Consider the following 9,432-nt stretch of genomic DNA (forward strand, 5'->3'; position numbering starts at 1 on the left):
TCTCTTCATTAGGTAATTTTGGTGTCAACAGCAAAAAAGATGATTGCAGATTATTGAATTCTAGGGGCTTGRCAGAAAAGCACCTGTTTCTGAGCTGAAACGCTGATTTTCTGTGTTGTGGCAGGTAACACAGGACCCARTTAGTGTTACTGATTATTCAACTTTTTATAGACAATTTTATGTCAACACAGCCCCAAATAAGGTTTAGCGATTAAAAAGCAAGGCTGAGAAATGGAACTAGAGACGGAGCTGGAAATGAGCGACCTATAAACAGGGTGTTGGAAATCAGCTCTTAATTTCCCAGGCAAAAACTATGTGGTCCTTAAAAAGCGCCTTTAGAGATAATTGTGAGGTCAAGCTGAGGATATCAGGCCTGAAAATGATCAGCTGTAAGGACTAATTGCCACCCCGCCGGCTCGTAAGCCCTCGACGTGGAAGGGGAGCCTTGCTGTAGCCTCCCAACTGCTGGCAATTTCCTCTGTGGCCTGAACGACACCTGCTTCAACGGGTTTAGCAAAGGCTGGAGTCTGCCCAGCACTGCTGCAGTCAGCCCAGACAGCTAAAAAGAAGCTCTGAGCACCAAGGTTTGCTGGGTTTTGGAACAATCAGATGTGCGAGGGTGCCTCTGCCAGGCAGGCTGAAAGTAGGAGTGAAAAAGTTGTGTATTTTTGTCCTTTTTTGTATGTTCCTCTTGGTTTTGTTCCTGGAAAGAAAACAGCTCTTCTAATATTGGCAGCTCCAGCCCTTTTCAGCTTCTGTGTTTTCTCGCAAAAGAAGAGAGGATACCATACCTCGTACTGCCTAAAACACTGTCAAATGTGGAAAGCAGAATGTAGTATAATTCAGACGTTTGAATCTTAATTTATACTTTAAATGACCAATGTTTTGAAGGTGTCTTTCTCTTTCATCCTTACCTTTAACATAAGATTACAAAGGCTTTAAGTGCTGGCTGCTGTGGAATTAAGCAGGCAAGGGTCTGTGCTCTAGAGCCCCTAAATCAAATTTAACCCTTCAGCCCTGTATAATGACAGGGTCATTTTAACGCTTTTGACACGTAAGTCCAGTTAAGCTGTCAAAATGGCAGTGCTCTGCTCCAGCCTCATGGCATGGTCTATCACGATTAACTGTTCCAGAGACAGGCAATTACTTTGTTTCTTCCAGCTTCTTCTCTGTCCCCAGTAATGGACACTTTATTCTCCCYGGAAAAATAAAATGCATTTTGTTAGACTGTTGGAAATGCATATCTTGGGGCAACTAGTTTTAAATTGGAGTATTTACTAGAAAACCTTCTTCTCCTGCATTTTCATGCTTTGAAAATAATACTGAAAAACTGAGAGAGGTAGAAAAGACCTGTGAGGACAGCTGGGATTTAAAAGATGAATTTTGCACAGAGGCACTTACAGACCTGCTCTATTGACTCTTCCTGACATGACTCCACTTGCTGAGAAGATGACTGAAGGCTGACTTGGAGCAAGCATTTCTACAAGAGGAAGAGTGTTAAGGTGAGACAGTTCTCCCTTTTACCAGGTACAGGCACAGAAATTCAAACAAAAATAAGAGTACCTCTTTACAGTGACAGTCATTAGCAATTGAAGCAGCTCAGCAGAAGTGGTAAGTTCTCCCATCACTTGAACTCCTCAAATCAAGAGAAATGGCTTTTAAAGAAACCCATTTGAGTTCATCCAGAAGTCGTTAACCTTAGTAGYGGTTGGTTATTTAGTGGGAGGGGATAAGTCTCTTTACTGTGCAAATTCCAGGATACAGCTCTCTAGCTTGTGTCCTGCAGGAAGATGATCACCAAAAGTGGTGCCTGTCAGTCTTGGATCGCTATTTTCCAAGTGTTTTGGCCTATGTTGAATAATTAAGGTGATCAGAATCATGGCATTCAAGGAGCAGATCTAGCTGAAAAGTTTCTGACCTCTCTTTGCAATAGCAAGATGAAGAATGCTGACAAGTTATGTTTGGCCTTCATAGAATAGTTTGAGGTTTCCGCTTCAAAGTGGATTATTTTTGGAGCTATTTTATATTACCAAGCATAATGCCCAGTTTTAAAAAATCAAAACAAGAGCAGAATACTGTTTTGACCTAACCCATATGCTGCTTWTACTTTATTTCCTAGGATTTGGGGGGGTTGTTTTTGTTTTTTTCAGATTTAAAAAAAAAAAAATGGAATGATTTCTGCCCCTCCCTAGTTATCAGTATTGGTTCTGGAGTGTTTGGACTTATTGACTTTATTGACTGTATGTACACAGAGATCCCATATAGACTATCTTAAGCCGGGGAAGGTGGAAGTGGATTTCTGCTTTGTGAAGTTCACTCAGTAGTTGGTCCTTCAAGGCCATGGCTGGGTATGGTTGAAGCATGGTGCTGTAAATCTGTCTTCACCATGAAAACCTCAGTTCTGTTGGGTGCCTAAGTGCCCAAATGGTTTGCGTGTTAAGTCTTCTTGCAGACTTAGGCATATGCCTAGCTTTAAGGCCTTTGCTAAATTTACATCACCAGCAGTGATCTCAAGCTGCAGTTGCTTTAACTTTTGTTAGTAGTTGGTGTCTTCATCTTTGACAAGATGGCGAGGGGACGAAAGCCAGAAGTCTGGAGCCTAATCCCTGAGCACAAACCCCTTGTATGGGTGTGCTGGGGGAGGCAGGGCTCTGTGCGTGTTCTCCCTTGAAATCATTACTTGGCTCCATTCATACATTTATAATTCCCTCATCCTTCTTTAATCTGTGACTATGTTTCAGATGAGCAATTAAATTAATCAGACCTTTGCTGCATTGTCCTCTGCTAATCCATCCTCGCTGGCTTGCTGACCTTTTCTCTTTGAAGCTATTCCCTGCTTACTGGCTTCCTTCCCCCCACCCACATGCAGACAGGAATTTTTTTCAGTAAAATGCTTTAATTGCTTTCGCTTAAGGTAGCGGGGCAGGAGGAACAGCTTCCTGCAAACAGACCAGCAAGAACCGACGTGTCTGTGCTGGCTGCCGCGCAGGGAGACCTACCGTAAAGGTCTTGGCAACTGGCCCTTTGGCCCAAGGGCTGGACTCGTGGCATTAGGGACACACAACCATGCACTTGGTCCATGYGAACCTGGGCAGCATCACCCTGGTGGCTGGTGCTGCTCTGTTGCTTCCGAGGTGGGTTCCCTGCAGAAGTTTATCCAGTGCAAAAATGTGCCAAATGGTAAAAATCTATCCCCGCTTGAGAAAATGCGGATTCAGAAGGAACGTGCCTGCCTTTGCTGAAATRGCAAATAACTGAGCTCAGAAATGACCAACTGCAAACGGTGCAGGCCAAGCTGCTGTAAATAGGTGCAGTTATCACAGAGGTGTGCTCCCTGCCAGCAGCAGGGAATAAGGTGGTAAATCTAAGCCTTCTTTGCTGTAAGAGCAGAGGTGAGTGTCCTTTCTTCCTGTCTGCTGCTCCCTGAGAGGCCCTCAGCAGTGGTGGAGCGTGAGCGGTTGGTGTCTATGCTGGGGCTCAGCAGCTGAAGGGCTCTGCTGTGCTTAACTTCATCCCTCACCGACTGCTCCCTTCACCCTGGATTGCTCTGCATGCCAGATCTCCCCAAATCTCAGGGGCCGGTGCAACCAGATCAATGGCCAAGAGGATGCAAGGAAACCTCGGCTGAGAGGGTCGCAGCAGCCCACTCCACGTGTGCCATGGTTGAGCTGCCCTTCCCCACGCAGGTGGGGCAAGCAGAGAGATGGTTGTGCCAGYGTGTGCCTCGCTTCAGACACACTTCTTGGAGACGTTCATCTATTCTGTGGATGGACTTGCCCAAAGCTCTTCCAACAGCTCTTGTTGGCTTCTGCAGGTTGGTACTCCTCTACATAGAAAAAGGGGTGGGTGCGCCTTGCGCTCCTGTGTAGCTCACCCGAAACTCCTGCTGAGAGCCACATGCCCGTGTGGGGAGAGGCTGCCTTCATCAGGTGCCCTGGATTAGCTGATAATTTCCTTCTCTTCATCAGCTTTTCTCCATGTTGTGCAAATGGTATATGAAGCTTTTAAGGTATGGCATGCATTYAGGCTTGGCTAATTGTTTTTTCTAACTTGATCATTGCCTTTCAAGAGCCTAAATGTACCAGAGCATTTAATTTGAAAGGATTGCAAGCTGTAGAGAGGAGGTAGGTCCTTGGCCAAAGAACTGGTATCTCCAGCTGGGGGGAAATGGCACAAATGTAGAGACTGGCAAAACTCGTGCCTGGAAGCATGGCCATTCCTGGCACTTCAGGGACSACAGGCACAGTTTTCTGAGAGTTTTCCCTTAGATCAGGTATTTAACTCTTGCCTGATCTGACTGCTACCTCCCCTCCACAACTCCTGGCTGTCTGCTCTTCTCAGGCATCTCTCTTCTTGATTTATCAGCAGGTTTCAGTTGTGCAAAATGGAAAGAAAAAGACTTTTTTTTCTTTCCTCCAGTGAAGAAGGACAAGTGGCTAAAAAAAGCCAAGGGCCTTTCCACCTGCAGGATGGCAAATGATTCTTCTGAGGAACCAAGTAAAAGGTGTGGTGCTCCCAATACAGCCCCAAGTGAATGGCAGAACAGCTTTGCTCCAGTGGCTGACCCTGGTTCCTCCTGCCTTCACTGCTAATGCTTACTGCTCAGCAAGGTACCCCAAATATATATTTTTATATATATATATATATTTTTTTTTTCCTCTCTCCATGTTCTTCTGGAAGAGTCCTGAAAGCATGGAAGAACTGTGACTCTACAGTAGAAAGCAAGTAATCCTGCTGGATCACAAGAGACCTCATGGGAGGGAGGAGAGTGATATGAAATGACTTGTTGCTATAGTGCAAATTATACAAATTGGCAAAGACCCACTTCATCGCTTTGTTTGGCCTCAAATTGTGAAGAATTAAGGAAATGTATGAACTGGTATAATCAACCRCCCGTCTCTGCCCAAAGGGAGATGTGAGATAGGGCTATGCCTGAGGGATCTTGATCCTGATGGTGAAGAAACCTGGCTCTGGGAAGAGCTGCGACGCTGCTGGTGGTGGGTAATGGCCTTGAAGGGCAGAGGGACATGAAACCAGGTGCCGGAGGGAGGGAAGCAGAGCCATAAGCGGGATGGAGCCGTGCTTTGCGCGTGCTCTGCCTCCGAGCACAAACACTTCACAGTGCTGGCACCAGAGGGCATTGAAGATTGATTTAACATCCATACAGCATAGGATCAGTTGAGAACCTTCCAAATCCCATGGCTCCAACTTTACTGGGATAGGGTGACTTTCTTCTCTTTCCTTTTATGTTTTCACTTGGCTCTTAACTTCRTAGCAGGTGTTTGTCTCAACACAGTAGATCTGGTCTCTAAGTTTTATGGGTGTGAAGTACAACTCCCAAATGCTATTTATGGGTAAACTGAAGACTGCCTTCAAAATTAACAATAGATGGCTATAAATCTTAGTTGGTTACTTAGCAACTAACACAGTAAAATGCTAAGGTTAAAAGGAGAGGGGGTATTTGGAGATACCTTGGTGAGTACATAATGGCCACTTGCATTCCTGGGTGGGAGGACAAAAAATTCATGTCATATTTACAAATTACTGTATTGATGGAAGAAATAATGTGAAATTACTCATTGCTGGTTTAATCAAAATACCCCGGAACTGACAAATATAACTTACTAAAACACAAGCTTTTTTTTTTTTTTCAGATGGCTGTGATAAACAGCCCTCTGCAAATGTATGGCAGGCTGCAGAAATGATGTAATACAGCAGGATCTTGAAAAGTTGCTAAGCCCACGTTGCTATTGTTTCTGACACCTGAAGTGTGTGTGTACTGCGGATTAAGGGTGTAATAAATGCTCAAAGCAAATTTGACCAGTATGAGTCTGATGGATTATGCTCAAGGAAAAACCTACGCAGTGCAAAAAAAAAAAAAAAAGTAACATAGCATGATTCATCCAGGCCTGGGTTCCTGTTATGCACGGCACAGATTGAAACTCCATATCCTACCTTAAACTAGGGTTTATGCATAATCTTTCCTGCCAGCAGTAATTGTAAAGTCTTGCAGCCAGAATGAGTGGAAACACTGAACTGTCTCCCTCTTAGACGATCCTTGCAAGGGCACGTTCCCCCRGGAAGGAGGGGGTTGGTCTGGGCAGTAAAGCGGATGCCAGGTCCATAGCACACTCCTGCAGCAGCTGTGGCATTTAGAGACACTTTTAAACCCTCTTTTTGTCACTGAAAATTTTTTTAGACTATAACTGCCTAACAGCAGCCGAGTTTATAGCATTCATCACCCTGGAGGTAAGAGGAGTCGCGCCGAGCTGCAATGCCCCCRAGCAGAGTGCCGGCAGGAGGAATCGCCAGGGCACCGGCTGCTCTGTAAAGGCCAAATTCACCTTGACGTGGTGCAGGGGAGAAACGGATGGGTGCAGTGGCCAAACGGGAGCTGCTTTTGGCTTGCTCCAGGCACTTCTCATTCGTGGTACGGCTGCCCCCGTGCCCTTGTGTACCATAAACCAATATTTCTGTAATATTGGGTAAAACGGGGCAGGGGAAAAAAGAACATTCCCATCGTTTTCTTCCCCTCGGTGATCCATAACTTTAAAAGAGAGAAAGGAGACCTTGCTGCGCAGGAGTGGAGGAAATGGGAACAGGTTTAGTGATAAGAAGGGTTGTATGAAGTGTCATTGCTAGGCAGACTTGGTTGAAACAAAAATGGGAGGGAAAGAAATATATGGAACAATTTCAGTGACAGCAGAAACAGTTTGTCAGATAAACTGTCTGGCATATATTATCCACTCTTTTTTTTCTTTCCCCTGAGCCTCTTTGACAGGGGTATCTGACATCCTCCCACCCCAAGCTGAGTCCTTCTCCTGTCAAGAGGAGAATTCACTTAGTTTTAACAAAAACCTTTTGAAAGTGCCTTTTGTGGCAGCACGGGCAGGCCTGGAGGTGTTTGTCCGTCCCCTGCCCTCCCAGCGCTGCCAGGACGTGCGCATCACCCCCCCTTTGAACATGGTGAGAGCCACCGCGTGGGAGCCGATTTCCTGGGAGCTCTTTTCTCTCGGCAGCTTTTCCGGGGGAGGAAAGAGAGGAGCGTTAAGGCCAGTGTGATAGTGTCTCCTGTGTACATCCCAGGGATGATGTGCTGGCCTGGCTCTCTCCTTATGTGGCTCTAGCAATGCAGTATTTGAGCATCTCAAAAATGTGGATTGAGCCTTCCTGCAGGCCAGGGACCTTGGAAGGACATGATCTCCCTCTGGGCCGGTGCAGGATGGGTGCTGCTGCGATTAAGGGGTTGCTCTTGGGAGACCAGCAGGCGAGAGGCACCAAGCAGGAACAGGTCCCGTGGGTGCCCCTGGGGACCAGGCAGAGCTCCGCTGTCCGCAGCGCTCCTGATGCCAGCTGGGTGGTCGTGGATTGGCCCCGGGTTCAAGGAGCCTGGCTGACTTTGGACCCCACAACCCTCTTCCCTTGCTCTAAGTTGTTTTCTCATTTGAAGCCTGGTGCCTTCAGCAGCAGCGAAGCCCATGGCAGGGAGGGTGATGGCTTGCAGCCATGGGAGAGCAGGCAAGTTTGGTGGGCCCAGGGACAGCTTGGGATGGAGGACCGGACACCTACCTGCCTGCCTTTAAAAAGCGATTTAGGACCTGCGCCTTCATCCGAAGCCTGGTGCCATGATTCAGCGCGAAGGAATTTACCCACCAGCTTTGACTTACTTTTTCTGCTTTAAACTTATAGCAGATGTCCTCGCTAGCCACATTATTGAGGGCGCACAGTACCACTTGCAACAGCAAAAGCAATTAAAAAGGATTTGCAGGTCACCTTTAAAGCATTTCCCACAGCACACTGAATCTTGTTATRAGTCCTATATCCAATAATGCTTTTATTTCGGCCGTTTTAATTGGAGTTTTAAATATTCTGAATCTTATGCAAGACACCCAAAGTGCTGGCAAATCTCAGGCCCTCTCTTGCGAGATGCTCATTCCCTGAAATCCTGTTGACCTTCAGTAGAGACGATGGTAACTTGGCACCCCTGATATTGCTGTATCATTTATTAGATACAATATATAAGTTAGGACATTTTAATATGCTTGAAGCCCAGCCCATAATCAGGTGCTGCTGTGTGACAAAATGTACATGTATTTGAAAGGATTGCCTCCACTCCGGAGTTCATAAATGTATACAAGCACCACTGTATGAGCAGGGATGAGAAGGAAAGCAAGAAGGAAAAGGTGGAAGAGAAAATTTGGCAACGGGAGCAATAAGGGGAAGCTGGAAGGTTTCACAAAGATATCAGTAGGGGAAGGCAACCACAGAGGAGGAGAAGGGGGAGGGATGTCAGTRTTTTGCTACATGCAGCTTGCTGAGAAATCCTGTGCAGAAGAAAAAAATCCCTGTGTTTATTTTAAGGGAAGCCCCGCATTTATGGGAGGAAAAAGTGAAAATCGCCCCGAAACTTTTGCCTAGAATGCATCAAAAAGGCAACCACGCAGCTCCCAGCCTCCTCCCAGCCTCGCAGGAAGAAAAGATACAGGCAAAAAACTGACAAAAACGAGAACCGATTAAATGAAAAAATTATCAAAGCGTTGGGGTTTTAACCAGCTGTGAGGCAGAAAGGCAAAGGAACACAGCGGAAGGGAAGGAGGGGACGGAGACGACAGGACGTGCGAACAGGCAGAACCGCCGGGGCGAGCCTGTGAAATGCTAATGGCGAAGCCGTCCCACCTCTGCGGGCAGCGAGCGCCGCCTCGTTTCTTCTCCCTGCGAGCGTTTTCCGAAGACCCCTCTGCTCCACGCAGCACGCGTGCCCCTTGCCGCCCCCCCGTGTCCCGTTTTGTTCTGCCTTGTGCCAGGTGTGCCGTTTGACGGCAGCCCCCCGCCGGCACGGGCTGCTTGTCGGCCGTGGGGATCCCGCTGCACGAACAGCGGGAACCGGCTGACGCGCAGGCCGCCCGCGAGCTCCCGTGGCTCCGACCCCTGCGCGCCTGCTTCTAACAGGTGTTTTGTGTCCCGGCCTGGGAGCTCGTGCTGCAAACGCGTTTCACCCGGCTGAACTTCTCCTGTGCTTTGCTAGTAATTGTGGAATAAATGGATGCTCAGGGAGTGGTGAACAGAAGCTCAGCAGGGATTCAGGCTGTTCGCTCCCTGCCTTTGTCTTGGCCACTAAAAGCCCCCCTGTGCTGCGCAGCCTGTTGCAATCTGAATGCCAGAGCTGTAACTTCAGCGTTTGCCCCTTTTGCTCTGCGGGCTTCGCGGCTGCAGAATCCCACCTCTGCTCCTTGAAATTTCAAGTTTTTCCTGAAAACTCTTGCTCCGGAGCGTTATGATCGTGTCTTGCTGCCAGGCACGACTGGCCCGGCACCGTGTTCCCGAGCTTGGCGATGTCCCGGGACATCCGCCAACAACGGGAGCGGCCCGGCGATGGCGGTTAACTCTGGAGCGGAGTGATGACAGCAAGGCGCAGCGCCGCGCCGGCCACGC

The sequence above is a fragment of the Apteryx rowi genome, unplaced genomic scaffold (genome assembly GCF_003343035.1).
Source record: "Apteryx rowi isolate R43461 unplaced genomic scaffold, aptRow1 scaffold_4, whole genome shotgun sequence".
Taxonomy (NCBI): Eukaryota; Metazoa; Chordata; class Aves; order Apterygiformes; family Apterygidae; genus Apteryx; species Apteryx rowi.